We start from the raw sequence: 17,798 nt of genomic DNA on the forward strand, positions 1-17,798 counted from the left end.
ACATGGGGCTAGACATATTGTCAATTTCCCAGCTGCCCCAAGTCATGTGACTTGTGCTCTGATAAACTTCAGTCACTCTTTACTGCTGTACTGCAAGTTGGAGTGATATCACCCCCTCCTTCCCCCCAGCAGCCAAACAAAAGAACAATGGGAAGGTAACCAGATAGCAGCTCCCTAACACAAGATAACAGCTGCCTGGTAGATCTAAGAACAGCACTCAATAGTAAAATCCCATGTCTCACTGAGACTGATTCAGTTACATTGAGAAGGAAAAACAGCAGCCTGCCAGAAAGCATTTCTCTCCTAAAGTGCAGGCACAAGTCACATGACCAGGGGCAGCTGGGAAATAGACAAAATGTCTAGCCCCATGTCAGATTTCAAAATTGAATATAAAAAAAATCTGTTTGCTCTTATGAGAATTCGATTTCAGTGCAGAATTCTGCTGGGGCAGCACTATTAACTGATTCATTTTGAAAAACATTTTTTTTCCCATGACAGCATCCCTTTAACTTAAAGGTGAACCAGCTCTTTAACTCTACACCCAGTGTCGGACCAGACACCCCTCTTGTACAAAAAAAAATGTTTTTAAGCACCGCGCATGCACACAAATGGCGCCATTCATGCAGACGTGCCAAGCAGTGTCTTCACATAGGCGCAACCTAGCGGCGCCCTCATGCAGGCATGCTGAGCGTGTCACAGCAGGGGGGTGGGGGGTCGTAGGGGGCCATGGACATTAGTCCCGGTGGGCCCCGGGCCCCCCAGTCTGACCCTGTCTACACCTCTTTTGTGTATTTCAACTAAAGAGCCCAATCTTCATAAAACAGCAAGAAAAACTGCACCTTTGTTGTAAACTGTGTTTTGCAATTTAGTTTTTCATGTAATACAAATTAATTGAAGTTCAGTGGTTAGGCTAGTGCTTCTAACATGCAGGGTCTGGGTCTTTAAAGAGTTGCTATGTTTTACCCATGTTTGTGTGTGTTTGAGGGAAGGTTAGCTTCTAGCCATACTCCCAGGTTCATGGGTTCCTGAAGAAATCAGGTTGAGTGAGTGAGTAAGTGAGTGTTTGGTATTATAAACTCCTCTGGGGCAGGGGCTGATGAACATGAATCTCTAAATCTTAGGAATAAAATCATTTATACAGCACTACATAATTAAAAATTAAAATGCCTTTATTTTGTTTACATGGCAGAACCTGGTTAGCAACGTTTCAGGCCCCATCTGGCCTTTTATCAAGTTTACCAAACACTGGCCGTTTAGGCCCTTTTATAGACCAGGTCATTTTGCCACCTACTGGCACCATTCAATTATTGGATACATTTTATAAACATATTGTTTCAATGTCACATATAATTATACAATGTTTGTTAACTCTTTTTCGGTTACAGACCCAATCGTTTATCCAAAAAGATATCTGAAAGCCATAACATTAAAAATAGGGATGCACCAAATCCAGGATTCGGTTCGGGATTTGGCCAGGATTCAGCCTCTTTCAGCAGGATTCGGATTTGGCCAAGCCGAATCCTAATCCTAATTTGCATATGCAAATTAGGGGCGGGAGAGGGAAATCACGTGACTTTCTGTCAAAAACAAGGAAGTAAAAAATGTTTCCCCTTCCCATCCCTAATTTGCATATGCAAATTAGGATTCCGATTTGTTTCGGTATTCCAACGAATCCTTCGCCACGGATTCAAAATAGTTGATTCGGTGCATCCCTAATTAGAAACAATAACTAGCGAAAAATGGCTTGCAAATCATATTCCCTATTCAATCCCTGTGGGGATAGTGTCTCTAGTTTCCTAATCCACATTTTTTCCTTTCTCAACTATGTTTTACCACAGTCTCCCCCTTGCCTGGGATTTGGAACATGATCCACCACCTGCTATTTCAATTGTTGCACACTGTGGCCTGCTTCTAAAAAATGAGATGAAACTGCTTGCTCAACTTTTCCTGTCCTAATTATTATATATAAAGACCAACCGAAATTAAGTCGAAGTTTTTTTTTGTCGAATAGGTCCGTTTTCGTTCGACTAGGTCCGTATTCGGCTGAATTTCGAATCGTATGAAGCGAAGGAATAGCGCATTCAATCGGATTCGACGTTTTTCCCAAAAAAGGGAAGGGCAAGCGATTCGTAAATTCAAGGGGGTTTTGGTTCCACTTGAATTTACGAATCACTTGCCCTTTTCTTTGTATTTGGAGACAAATGGAATACAATCACCCCGTTGTCTATTTCAGCCTTGTGACATACTTTCCTTATCAGTTTTTTTCTACCTCGTTACGTTGTTTGTTAGTGCAACAAACTATCGAGATAGCCCCGATCCCCTGTCAATAATTGATCATCTGTCACAATACGCTTAACTCTGCTAAATTGTGACTTGGGGAGTGATTTCTTGACTTGTGTAGGATGAAAGGAGTCAAAGTGCAGCAAAGTGTTCCTGTCATACAAATCCACCGTCAGGCATCCACCACCCTCGACACCTTAGTGGGACATTCACTAAGATGCGTAGTTACGCCAGCGTCCGCTTCGCTGCACTTCGCCAGGCGTATTTTCGTCAGTGCTACGCAAATTCACTAAAATCCGAAGTTGCGCTCAGGGGAAGCGTAAGGTTGCGAAGTTGCGCTGGCGTTAATTTGCCAAGCAAAGCGAAGTTACGCTAGCAATGGTTAATTTGCATATGGTGCTAAATTGAAGTTACAATGGAGGTATATGTAGCATCACTACACAAGCCTGGGAAACCTTCAAAACAGCAAATAACATTTTTATTTTGCCCAACACATGTGCCCACTGTATAGTTAAGTTGCCATGAGTTAGGAAATGAAGGGGGAAGGAGGGTACCCCCCAAAAAAAAATTTCGATCTTTTTCAGCCTATCACCCATAAAAAAAGAAAAAATGCCAGCGTATTTTGGGAAATTTTTTAACTTTTTTGGAAGCAATCGCTATCTACTCTATTGCACTTTGCCTGGCGAAGGAAGTATGGCGTAAAAGGTAGCGTTCAGAAAAATGTGCACTTTAGTGAATTTGCATAGTTACGTCCGTTGCGCAAATTCGCCAGGCGTAAGGGTGCAAAGTAACACTAGCGAATTTATGCCAGCGTCCATTAGTGAATCGGCGAATTAACGAAAATGCGCTACGCTAGCAAATTAATGCTAGCGTTAGGCGCTTTGTCCTTTAGTGAATTTGCCCCTAGTGTCTAGAAATGAGACACAATCCTGTTACTTTCAGTAGTAAATTCATATAGCATTGATCTCCCCCACAAATTTTTCAAGGGACCAATGTGGACTCGTCCATATCACAAACACGTCGTTGATATAGCGAAACATAATACATAACAAACCATCTCTCTAAATCTTAGTCATATATAAATAAAACTATTAAAATAATTATAATCTGAAGCAACATGCCTATAAACCTGGGAGATATAACTGTGTCTAGGGAGCCTGCAATTGATCAACTGCAACTCCCTGTGTGCCAAGAGAGTGGTATAAACAGTAATCAGATTATAATAGGATATAATTGCTGTCAAACTTTTTCAGTTCAAGTCCCATTTGGAAGAACAACCTTCGGCCAGGGCCCACCTTAGCTCATAACAAAATTATTGATACAAACCCGATTTGACATTTTCCTGGTTTTTACTTTTGTTTTTTCCAGTCCCTTCATGTTCTAATGTATTTCAGTGGGAGCATTTCCGAGACTTTAAATTGGTTTTCCTGCATTTATGTCATGATTTTGGCCCATTAGAAATCCCTGTTTATCCCTCTCAATAGTGATGAGCAAATCTGTCCCATTTGCTTCTCAAAAACATTTGCTTCACAAAAACTTTACAAAACTACTAGAACATTTGTGAAATGGAGAAAACTTTGAAAAACACATTTTTCCATTACTTTAAAATCTTGTTGACTGTACTGAGCGAACCTGTCATGTTTTGCTTTGTGTTAAAATTCACAAACCGGACCTCCTATCCACTAGGTTACAACTGCTTTTTCAATACAAAAGAAAGGCTCCCATGTTGCCAATTCTTAAAAACATCTGTGATTTTTACCCATGGTCAACTGGTAATCTACACTACACTTAGTAACTATGTTGCTAAAAAGTGCCGTCTATGATTTATATATACATAGTTACATAGTAGGTTAGGTTGAAAAAAGGTTGATCCAGAGGAAGACTTTCCAATTTGAGTGTTCTGGGCTCTCTGCCATAACTTTTTTTTAATTAAAGGAAAACTATACCCCCAAAATGAATACTTAAGCAACAGATAGTTTATATCAAATTGAATGACATATTAAAGAATCTTACCAAACTGGAATATATATTTACATAAATATTGCCCTTTTACATCTATTGCCTTGAACCACCATTTCGTGACTCTATCTGTGCTGCCTCAGAGATCACCTGACCAGAAATACTTCAACTCTAACTGTAACAGGAAGAAGTGAGGAAGCAAAAGACAGAACTCTGTCTGTTAATTGGCTCATGTGACCTTACATGTGGTTTGTATGTGTGCACAGTGAATCTTACGATCTCAGGGGGCGGCCCTTATTTTTTAAAATGGCAATTTTCTATTTATGATTACCCAATGGCACATACTACTAAAAAAGTATATTATTATGATAATGGTTCATTTACACGAAGCAGGGTTTTATACATGAGCTGTTTTACTCAGTATCTTTTAATAGAGACCTACATTGTTTGGGGGGTATAGTTTTCCTTTAATTTTCAGAAACTTTGTATCTGGCATCAGTGCAGGAGATCAAAGAGAAACTTGGGACATTTCAGTAACAAACCCAGGACTGTGGACTGAGCTGTGAAAATCAGGACTGTCCTTCAGAAAACAGGACATGTGAGGTATGTTGATGATCCATCCATTCATGAATGATCCAATATATATATATATATATATATATGTACCCGTACTCAATCGCCGACCTCCACTTCCACCTCCACTCCGGGTGCTTGGCCAAATTAGTGTATATAAATGTTTAAAAGGGACCAGAACTCTGGATGATTCTAAAGAAACCGGAGTGCTGATCCCTTTAATTTATTATAATACACACGTTTCAGTGAGTCATGTGACAGAAATGACATCAGAACTCACCGTTTATAACTGATGACATCAGAACTCACCATTTATAAGGGTATAATTTACAGGATATTCATAGCTTTTGTGTATTATATAGTGGATAATGTACACCACTACTGTAATTTATAAAGATATTATGTCACAGAGGAGTTATGTGACCATATAAAAGCACGAGGCCGAAGGTTTTTATACAGGTCACATAACTCCGAGGTGACTTCTAATATCTTTATAAATTTCAGTAGGGGGGTACATTTTGCATTATAATCTACATTTTGTGTGAAATGTTGGGAGGGGGGTCAGAGTCCAATTCTGGTCGCCGGTGTCCAAATCGGGTGCGCCAGCATCCAATTCGGACGTGCCGGCGTCCAATTTGAATGCAGCGGTGTCAAATTTAGAAGCACTGTGTCAAATTCGGCGGCCGGGGACCTGTGTTATAAATGGCACGTTGTGGCATCAGAACGCACCGTTTATAAGGATATAATTTACTTGCAAATTTTACTTGCTTGCAAATTTTCTGTTTCATGTCAGCACTATGGAGTTCATGTTACATAGTTTCCATTGTGCATTAGATTGCAAATGAGCCATTTTCCCATCATGTTCGGCTCTTCCAACTTGGAAGCCAATAAAGCTGACAGGAAGGAAAAAAGTGTGCTGATATGACTTGTTTATGGAGGGAGCGATATGTTTGTGTTTATGTCTGTTCATTTTTGTGTGTACTTATTGTTTGCACTTATTGAATTACATCACAGAATCTTACAGTGCCAACTTGGGCTTCCAAAAGTCCACACAGATTCTCCATATGCATGCACCATAGAGACCACATCTGCTTTAAAGAGAACCAATATACAACACCAGTTCCATCCATATTCAATGCATCTCAAAGCCCTTATGCACACGTGGAGACTTATAGGACCAGCACTTGCCATTCCCACCCCTTCATCCAACCAACCATATTCCTTGTGAATTGGTAACTGGAGAAAGGTTTGAAGGGAGATATATTTCCCCTAGGTTCATCTACTACTCCCTTAATGCACAGTAGTCCAAAGGGGTAATTAACCTGGATAATCTAACCTGGGAATAATTAACAGGTAGAGATCTGCTAGTAACCCAATGGTGGAACAGGGAGACTAGTGTGAGCAGTGTGGAGTGCTGCTTGCTGGTTACCAAAAAGTGCTAGAGTGGAAAACAAACTGTGAGGCTGAGCCCAGTCCAATACGGCTTTAACCTTCCCGGGATCCATCTCTAATCCCTTGCTAGAAATGTTAAACCCCAAAAATTGGACAGAAGAAACTTCAAAGGTACATTTTTCTAGTTTAGCAAACAGATTATTCTTTCTCAACCTGAGCAACACCTCCCAAACATGTTGCTGATGGTCACCTAGGTTAGAAGAAAAAATTAAAATATCGTCAAGGTATACCACTACGTATAATCCAAGTAAGTCCCGGAAAATGTAATTGACAAATTCTTAAAACACTGCGGGAGAATTACATAGGCCAAATGACATGACCAAATATCTTTGGTATTAAAGGCTGTTTTCCACTCATCCCCTTCCCTGATAAGAAGGTTATAAGCACCCCTAAGATCAAGTTTAGTATAGATGGTAGCATTCCTAACCTGATCGAATAACACAGAAATCACCAGAAGGGGATAGCGGTTTTTGATAGTAATTTTATTAAGGCCTCTATAGTCAATACATGGACGAAGACCTCCATCCTTCTTGCCCACAAAAAAGAACCCAGCACCTGCAGGGGAATTAGAGGGCCAAATAAAACCTCTTTCGAGATTTTCTTTGATATAATCTTTCATTGCCTGGGCTTCGGGCAATGAAAGAGGATAAATTCTCCCTTTGGGGGGAGTAGACCCAGGAATGAGGTCAATTGGGCACGGGTAGTGTTTCAGCGGCTTTTTTAGAGAACACATCAGAGAATTCTGCATAAGCCGCGGGTAAACCCTCTAAGGATGTGTCTGCCACCATTTGAGGAACATTTAGACAAGAACCAATACATTTTGGACCCCACTGAAGAATTTTCCCATTTACCCAGTCTATATGGGGGTTGTGTACCTGTAAACGTGGTAACCCTAAAATTAGAGGAGAAGATGAAGAACCCTCTATAACATGTAAGGATAACTCCTCAGAGTGCAAGTTGTTAGTGCACATGGTCAATGCCACAGATTTTTTGGTTACCAAACCTGACCCCAAATGGCTTTTGTCAATGGCCAAGATTCTCATGGGAGGAATAAGGGGTGTTAGAGGAATATTAGACCTTACTGCGAAGCAGCATCCAAAAAATTCCCTGCAAATGCAGAAACCTTAATAGAACCCGTAGGCCATAACCTGTAAAATAACAGGTACCGTGATCCTAGAGGAAAATTGGGGAGGGGAAACTTTTCGACCCAAATTGAGCTCCCCTTCTCCATTTAGGCTTTGAAGTTTCCCACCCTCTTAAGAAAATGACCCTTATCCCCACAATAAATACACAGACCCTGAGACTGCCTGCGGGCCTTTTCCTCAGGAATTAGATGAGTTATGCCCAATTGCATGGGTTCCTCCAAAGGCAGAGGCACTGAGGGGTTAGAAGGCTTTACACTAGTATACCCAGTAGGAAAAGAATTATCCTTCTCACCCCTTCTCTCCCTCTGTCTTCTATCAACTTGGATGGCTAAAGACATTAGATCATCCAAATTAGCAGATAGAGGGTAATTTACTAGACTGTCTTTTACAGCCTCGGAAAGCCCTAACCGGAATTAACTACGTAGAGCCATATCGTTCCAACCAGTCTCTACAGACCACCGGCGGAACTCAGTGCAATACTCCTCTACGGCCCCTTTTCCCTGGCGTAATTTATGAAACGCGGTATTGTTTGAAGAGGCACGATCTGGGTCATCGTAAAGTATTGCCATACAATTGAAGAAGGTTTCTAGGGAAAAAGGGCAGGATCAGAGGGGGATAACCTTAGCGCCCATATTTGTGGGTAGCCCTGTAATAGGGTCATTACAAACCTCACTTTTTCCTCTCCAGTAGCAAAAGAGTGAGGGAAAAAGCTAAGGTATAATTTACATGCCTCCTGAAAGACATAGAATTTTGTCCTATCCCCACTAAATTTATCGGGGAAAGAAATTTTTGACTCGTGGGATTTAGAGCTGTTACCCATTGTTGCAGAAGGACCTTCTTGGGCGGCAACAGGAGGTTGAACTACTGGACTCGGCATCTGTTGCGTAGCGTCCAATCTGCAAAACAAGTTATGCAGACCTTGAACCAGATAATCTTGCTTCCGCTCTTTATCCTCCAAGCGCTGCAGAAGAGTGGTGAGGAGAGCTTCAGTGGTGAGAGGAGCAGTGGCAGCGTGACCTTCAATATCCATCAGTGGTCCGTTGTAGTGTCATGATCGGCACCCAGAATCCAGAACCAATGCTAGGCTCCCTGGTCTCGGCTCTTGCTTCCGCCTTTAACAGCCCCCTTTCCCCTTGGGAGGAGCCCTTGGCTAATTGGATGCCGCCAGGTCTTATAAAGAGAGGAGCCACGCTAAAGGTTCTGGACGAGCAGAGGGGCACGATCGTTAAACAAAGTCTTTTTGGGCAGAAGGTCACAGTACAAGGAACTGACGAAAAGCGTAGTCAAATCAGGCCGGGTCGGTGCAGGCAGAATACAAGCAAATTCAGAGAGGCAAGGGTCAAAAACAGAAGAGTAGTCAGATAGCAGGCAAGGGTCAGGTTCACAGAATGCAGAATAGTCAGGCAGGCAGGAGTCAAACACAGAAATCAGATATAACAGAATAACACACCCAGGAACTCACGGGGACGAACCAAACAACGGGCAATGAACTCAGTGCCAAAGTCCCTTTAAATACATTTAAATTTGGCGCCATTGCACGCTGACATCATCACGCCAGCGACAATGCGCCTATAAAAAGAGGAAGTGCGCCACAGGAACCGGCAGTTCAGGAAGAGGAGCAGCGTGGCGGGCGTCCCCGCCGGCCCACTAGACCACCAGGGTGAGTGTTCCTCAAAGACATATTCTCTTCTTTAGTGAAGGATCTAATTATTAAAGAACATGGCATATCTTCAGGTCCTGGGGCACTGTAGACTTAAAAATACCAGGCATATAATTACCTGCCTTCTATATTCAAAAATAAACTGCATTTTATATTCAACTGCCTTCCGTTAGCCTCTTGCCTTCATCCACCATTTTTCTGTTCTTATTGTCTGTGAACTGCTGGTTGACTTGTTTCTTTTTTGCTTGTGTAGGCCTCATTGAGTAAAGAGGAGCAGAGATAACTTCATCATCACTTTCTAGAATGCTTCATCTCATAGTTTTCTTTTCTTTTATACCCCAAATTATACACCTATGTAAGCACTGGCAGTACCAGACAAGGATCTTCTTCCAGAAAGGCTGGAAACAAAGTGGTTCATAATCCCCCATGTTCTATGCATAAGGTTATTCACACTGCAAATATAAACACTGGTAAACTGAAGAATTACAAGAATTTACAGCAAGAAAATGACCCAAAGAGGGTAGCTGAGGCTGTATCCTTTAGTAAATGATCATCTGTGTCTCCAAAACTACAAGGTTGCCCTCGGCACCTGCACGTACAACCAGCCGTTGGTCATATCTTCTATTTGGAGAAATGATTTTTCTTTCCTCCTGACTTGCCAGTTGCTTCTACAACAATCACTTTATCTTGAGGTGGTTTTGAGTGAATGCCACAAAGTTCCGGAACATTGTATAAGTAAGCAAGTGGCGAGCAAAGCTTTGGATCGTTAAAAAGATATATTAGGTAACAGACTGATTTTCACACGATAAGGATTTGTTCATCTGTCGGGAGCAATGTAACAGGGCTTTAGCCTCAAAGGAAAAGACAAATGCCTTTATCTTTTTTTTGGGGGGGGGGGGATCACTTTGTGTTATAATCTCACTTTTCTTCTTCTCTAACATGAATTTCTCCTGACGCAGTAATACAATCCATTGTGCGGTATCAATTGCCTGGATCGCTTTGTTACCGTGCACTGGGTTTCATTTCTAAAATTGTTGCGTTCTATTTAGAAGGAAAAGGAAATGTGTGGGAGCTTTGTATGGCAAGACTTAATGCTCTCTGAAACCCATCACAGGGAGGAACAAGCATTTCAGACCTGTGATTGCAGTTTAAGGAGATTAGAATATTTTAAAAAGAAATAAGATCTCAAGATTAAAACATGAGCTCCACTAACTGTTCTTCAGAAAACAAAAATGGTGACAGTTCCATTCTTAAATGCATCGCTTGTGAAAAAGTTTTTCGTTCTGAAATTCAATTTTTTTTCTCTGATTACAGCTTTAAGCATTTAAAGGGAGCATTAAAGGGACACTTGGGGGCATATTGATCAAAATCTGATTTTTTTTGATTCAATTAAAATAGTCCGACCAAACTAGAATCCATGTTTGGAGCGCATTTATTATTTAAAAAGCACAATTTAATTGGATCGGGGACAAACCCGAAAAAATTGAGCAAAAATCTGAATTGTATGATTTTTTTCTACGTTTTTTTCCTGACTCACTCGATTTTTTCAGGCTTTTTCCCGAAAAAGTCAGATTTTTTGGCTTATTCCAACACAGACCACAAAAACTTCCAAATATGATAAGGACCTCTCCCATAGACTTATATACAGTCTCGGTAGGTCCGAGACGCCGGATTTTCAGATTCAGACTTTTTCCATCCTCGGGGTATTTTCCACTAAAAATTAGAGGTTTTTTTCCACTAAAAATTCTGATTTTATAGTTAAAAATACTAAAATTTTTCGAGTTTTTGGCATTTAAACTTTAATAAATAACCCCCTAAATCTTTATTTTGGTGCCAGGTTTTACCTGGTTTCTATAAAGGAATACTCTAGGATCGGTTGACTCTCCAGTTTGGCCAAGGAGGGAATAGTGGAAAGACAAGAAGGGAGAAGAAAAGGGAGACAGAATACAAGAGAGGACTATTAAACAAGATGAAATGCAGCTAAAGCTGGCCATAGATGCAAAGATACAGTTGTACGAATCAAAGTTTCATACGATTTTCAGACAGTGTGTGGATCGTCCCAACATTTTTCGTACCATGTTGATCGGTCGTTTAGTTGCTCAGACAGGTTAGAAGATTTCTGTTGGCTAATGATAATTTCCCTGCATGTATTGCCTATCTGACGATATAAATGGTTGACGGTCACTAGTATTTGTCGGACATAACTTTGGTACAATTGCTGTCACAGGCAGAATAATGTCTGGTTTGTTCTTTTACTACTTTATTTGATCTGAATGGTTAGTGGCAGGTCGGAAGATTGTGACGTACAATCGGATAGAAGTCTAATATCTGCACATCTATAGGCAGTTTAATAAAGGAGGATAAAGGGCACGAGAGGTCAAAAGTGGAAAAATATATAGTCTGGGTCATTGGCCTTATCATACCTGAATGAATGTATATATTTGGTTTTACCCCCATTTTGGCCAATGCAGGAGCTCATGTGCCATGTCCATACCCCTAAATATCTAATTGACACACTACTGTATATATATATTTTTTCATTTACTTGAAACAAGAAAACCCCACCACCTGCCTGTTAGAATCTGCCTGTAACGGTCTGATGTGTTCAGTCAATGGGACAAAACATTAAAGGGTGAATTTTTGTCTGCGAAGGATTCGCCACACTTCGCCAGGAGCAAATTTGCTACCACTACCCTAAAATGCGACGTTGCGTGTCTGCAGCCAAATGATGGGGAAGTTTCACTAGTGTTAATTCGTAATTCTAACATTTGCTAGCGTTCATTTCTACCTAGCAAAACTTCGTTAGTACACTAAGGTCAATTTGAATAGGGCGGGTACATATAGATCATATATATATCTTTATTAGAGATGTTGGGGCAAATGCTTGAAGTGGCCACTTATTATTACACATGTCCAAGGAAGCAAAATAAAGACAAAAGAGATCCTCTAATGTCCTAGACATGAGCCCATCCTAAAAATAATGTGCCCCTCAAATGGTAAAAAAAAAATGTTAAAACAAACATTTTTAATATGTACAACAATCCCACTTTAAAATATGAGAAAACAAGCAGCGTTTTTTTAAAATATTTATGACCTTTCGGCATACAGGAAATGATGTCACTGCCATAAGACTGAGGAGGATGTAGCTTCATCTTATCAGTTCGCCAGGTCTAAGCTGGAGAAGAAACTCTGGTGAAAGAGTTAGGGGCAGATTCATTAAGGGTCGAATTTCGAAGTAAAAAATACTTCGAAATTCGACCCTCGAATTGAAATCCTTCGACTTCGAATATCGAAGTCGAAGGATTTAGCGCTAAACGTTCGTTCGATCGATCGAACGATTAAATCCTTCGAATTGAACGATTTGAAGGATTTTAATCCAACGATCGAAGGAAAATCCTTCGATCAAAAAAAGGTTAGCAAACCTATGGGGACCTTCCCCATAGGCTAACATTAAACTTCGGTAGGTTTTACCTGCCGAAGTAGGGGGTCGAAGTTTTTTTTAAAGGGAAAGTACTTCGACTATCGAATGGTCGAATAGTCGAACGATTTTTCGTTCGATTCGTTCGATTTCGTTCGTATTCGAACGAATTTAACCAATTCGATGGTCGAAGTACCAAAAAAATACTTCGAAATTCGAATTTTTTTCATTCGAATCCTTCACTCGAGCTTAGTGAATCGGCCCCTTAATGTTCTGTAAACTTTACACTTTAGTGAATTTGTGGAGTAACGATCGTTCACCTGAGCGAAAATGCGCCTGGCGAAGAATTGTCCTCCACACCTGTTAGTAAATCGACGATGTCCCTGCAGATGGGATTTCTGGCAAATTTTCGCTAGCGAAGGCCACTTCTCCCTTTAGTAAATCTGCCCCAATGTGAGAACAGCATTAAGATAAATATTTTGTAATGATCAATACCTTTTAAAAAGACTTTGTGAATAATTTGAAGGGCAGCTATAACCAACTTGACATGTACTGGGTTAAATATCTACTGTATCTAGTGAAGATTCCCTCTGTGATAAAAGGAAGGTTCATTGCTAGCCCAGGGCACTGCCACTACTCCTAAATTAGCTGCACTGTAAAGACATTTCAGTTGTATCTGAACAGTCAGCACCATTGGCCCTATTGATCATATACATTGGACTCACTGATTAGAAAAGAAAGTTACTTATCATAAAGTGCACAGAGGGGTGAAGTCTGTAATAAAATTCAGGGACCTGCACGCCAGGATTGCTCTGTTCAATAACTCTTAATTAGGAGAGCCGGAGACGTTAAGTACCAAGTGCAAAGAGCTTTGCTTCATATATCAATGGTGTAAGTGGGCTTCAATACATTTCTATACAGATCAATTATTTAGTACTCTGCATTTACAACGTGCCCTATTTTATATTCAAAGGTTCTTGGGTTCTTTACTGTTCATTGGAGATATTAAATCACTGATGCAGATCATGCAGTTCAGGAATGCCAGATGCCATACTATATATAGTATATATAGACTCAAGGTATGAAGATCTAAATTACGGAAAGCCTCAGGTCCTGAGCATTCTGGATAACAGGTCCCATACCTGTATATTTAAGACCCTGAGACCTTGAAAGCAAGTAAGTTGCAGGTAAAATTTCGTCGCTTGATTGTTGAATCAGTTAAATGTAAGACTGGCCAGACCAGGGATGACTTTGACACTCAGCTCAAATATATTGCAATATATGGCCTTTTTTAAGACATATAATGATATGTCTTGAGAAGGGCCCCAATAGGGATCGAAATTTTGACAATAAATTTTCATATTTTTTAACTTCAATGAAATACCAAGCATCATTAATCTGTGCCTAACCAGATTTCTGCTGTCTTCCAGGCTTATTCTAATGCAGATCTGTAGACTGTTCATAAGGAATTCCACACACAAGAGTATCCCAGTCTATTACAAATCCACTAACCCTCAGATTAATGAATATTCACTACTCGCACTCTCTGTAGCACCATCTTACCACTCTCTAGGTCAGGGATCCCCAACATTTTTTACCCATGAGCCACGTTCAAATGTAAAAAGAGTTTGGGAGCAACACAAGCATGATAAAAGCCCATGTATGCCACATATGAGCTGTAATTGGCTTTAATCGGTAGTCCCTATGTGGACTCACAATGTACAGGAGGTTTTGTTTGGTAGAATACTTTGTTTTTATGCCTCCAAACCAGGAACTCAAAAATAAGCCCCTGCTTTGAGGCAACTGGGAGCAACATCCAAAGGGTTGATAAACAACATGTTGCTCATGAGCCACTGGTGGGGGATCACAAATTACTAAAGGTTGTATGTGCTTTAACCACCTTATAAAAGCTTGTGGGTTGAGTGCAGAGCAGTCTGGAGACTCTTGCCAAGGGTTAAGTAGACATACTAGAAAAAACCTCCTTGTTGCAAAAGTGAAAAGTTGAATTTATTAGGTCAGGAAAACAGGCTAGTGGGGTATCACTGCTCTACGTGTTGGTCAAACAGATCAAACAATGGGGCTACCAAGAACACTCATACACAGGGTCGTAACCAAAAAAATGGGTGTACATCCTTTTGGGCTCTGCCGCCCCAGACCTGCTCCCTAGACTCCTTCTCCTCACCTCCCTCCCTGAACCCAGTCGTGTCCCTAACACGACGGATAAAGGAACGCGTATATGTGCTGGGGGGGGGCTAGCGTAGAGAAGACTTTGCGGCTGGCGGGCCCAGGTGATGGTGCGGGGGCCCTGAGGCTGCAGGCCCGGTGGGCTTCAGAATCTATCCTGCTAATTTTACTAACTAATTCCAACCATCTTGCTAGGGGCCACTTCATACAGGTGGACACTCTTCATTAATATTCAATACAGTTAAAATGCTTTTATAGCATCGGAATTCCATTGATGGCTGTGATGTGCCTGGTGATCTGCTTGGTTTAACTTTACTTCACACAGCAGCACTTTATTCCTTTTACAATGCAAAAATCTTAAAAAAAACAACACATTAAACAAGATAATAGTTGACAAGCTGGGGAAAGGGTTATTACACATTACTCGCAACAACTGCTACTTAAGTGCCCCCTGCTGAATAATGAAAGCAATTATCTATAAGTTCTGCTTTTGTAACTTTCTATATCAATTTGATGGTGAACACCACGCAAACATTCTACAGACCCACAGCACATGGGAGCTCATTAGCTACAGTCTGGGCAAGCTGCTGTATATTTTTAGCGAGTATTCCAAAAGCTCCTTGTTCCAGTTCCTCGCAGTCCTATGTATCAATAAATGGGCAAATGCATTATGACAGACCATTTGATATTTGACAATGAACTATTAAATGGACCATTTACTAGAGGGCAATGGTATTGCAACATTTTCATGCTAGAATTATTACTATGGTACGCAGATACAGAATTTATGTTTTTTCTGCCTGTGGCTAGGATATCATTCCTCCACAACTCCACAGAGTATAATACTAATGCAATCCTTCCAAATTCAATGTTGGTTTCGATATTTTATTATAAAATGTTATAAGTGTTATAATATTGAATGATCCTGGCAAATATAAATCACGGAGCCAGTATTGCAGGGTTGGTATAGCAGGCATAATACACAGAGACTGTGTAGTTTCTTGTTCCGGCTACAAGATTCTTTTTTCTTCTTGCTCTGCAGTGATAGGCCATCTACACAACAGACTTTTCGATCTATTTCGATCTATGCTCACAAGGCTCCGTTGCCTTATTATGGCTGAAACTCCCTGCCAGTACTCATTTCAACACAGTTTTACACATTATCTAATTTTGCCTTAATAATCTTGACTAACATCTACAGATACCGAGGGTCCGTCATCCTCTCATTATCCATGTTACATGGGGTTGCCATGTTTTCTTCCACTCCAAGTTTGTGGCACAATTATTCTGACAGCTGTTCTTCTCTCTCTCCGGGGGGGGGGGGGGGTTGTCCTGTCCCCTGTAGCCAGATGTGATGTAAAGGATCTAACCAATACAATTCAATTTGTATGAACCAGCTACTTTATTGTGACACCAAAGAATGAGGCTAAAACTACCAATCTGGCAACACATGAATCACAAATGTTGCAGTATGCTTCGCTCATGTCAACAGTCTTATGGTCTGTTGGTTCTTCTGATGGATCAGACAATGTTACTAGAGTTAATGAGGGCTGACTATGATTCTGCAGATACTTCTTCATGAGGCGATAGTCAAAGCTTGGTAGATATCTGAAAAGGCAAAAAAAAAACCCTGAAAAGCAGTTATGTTGACTATTTTATTACTTTTTTGTTTGCCATGGTTTGTTGTCTTTAGATATCAACACTGTGGTTGAAGACTTGAATGTTTTAGATACCTTTCCTTACATTTCTACCTATTTAATCTACCAGACGTCATATATGTCCCTGTATTTAATTTCAGTAGCGTTCCTAAGGCCAGAGACAGACGAGAAGATTCGTCGCCTGGTGACAAATCGCCTCTTCTTCGGGTGACTATTCTCCCCAAACTGCCTCCCCACCGGCTGGAATCGAAATTACCGGCGGGGTGGTACTTCTGAGCGCTTCGTTTTCCGAAGTTGCCCGAAGTTTCCTCACGTGAGGCAACATTAGGCTTCGCAGAAAACGAAGCGATCCGAGTGCCATCCCGCTGGCAATTTATATTCTAGCCGGCCAGGAGGCAGTTCAGGGGAAATTAGTCGCCCGAAGAACGATTTGTCAACGGACGACTAAATCTCCCCAAATCTTCTCATCTGTCTCTGCCCTAAATCATCATAATGAAATCCTTCCCAATAGATAGAATTCTGCACTGTGTTTAACATAATGTCAATCCAGAGCTGCGAAGGGTGCAGGAGAGTGGGCCTTGACCCCCTGATTTGAGATTAAAAAATAGCAGCCCTAGTCTATGGCCTCTCTTTGAGATTGAGAGTGATCATGCCGTGTATTGCCATTTTGATCTTTAATTGGGGCTCATCTAGTAATTAAACTTGAGTAAAATCCCATCAGCTAAGGACATTATCAAGCCATGGTTGTGGTGTGTAGCTAATCTCACAGTGTGCAGGGCCACCACTTTTTACACCAAAGTTCAGGACAGTAAAGTGGCTCCCCCACAAACATATTGGTTTTCAGGGCCCCAACAAAGGTTGTACAGCTGCACCCACTGTACCCCCCTCCTCCACCCCATGACAAAACTGTGCAAAATCTGCTTGTCTGGCAATATGGCATTTTTTTTTTTTTCAAATTTGTTTTTATTGAGATTTAACTGTCCCACATACAAACAAACAAAAAGAAAAATGAAAATAAAAATACAGATATAGATTCACACAGTTGTATACAACAGTCAGCATATAAATTCAGATGTTTTGTACCGTCAATATGACACGGTGTGTATTATTACTGTGAACAATAAAGACACAATTTTCCCTCTATGTGCACAACTGTCATTCTTGCCCAAGGGAGGGCGGAGGATGGATTACATTCTCATCAGTTATCCTGAGGCCTGGTAGATGCTCGGAGAGCCACAAGGACCAAATCTTATCGAACTTTTTTGGGCAACCCCTACTTAAGTATGTAAGCTGATACATAGGAACGGAGGCATTTACCATATCCACCCATTGCTTCCTTTTTGGAGGTTGTTTCGATTTCCAATTAAGGGCAATAAGTCTCTTTGCTTGAATTAGGAGATAACACATTAAAGCTCTTTCTGACGGGTTATGGGCGGTTTCCGCTACCTGGTTCAGTAGTAAAATTAGTG

This window comes from Xenopus laevis, chromosome 6S (genome assembly GCF_017654675.1).
Source record: "Xenopus laevis strain J_2021 chromosome 6S, Xenopus_laevis_v10.1, whole genome shotgun sequence".
Taxonomy (NCBI): Eukaryota; Metazoa; Chordata; class Amphibia; order Anura; family Pipidae; genus Xenopus; species Xenopus laevis.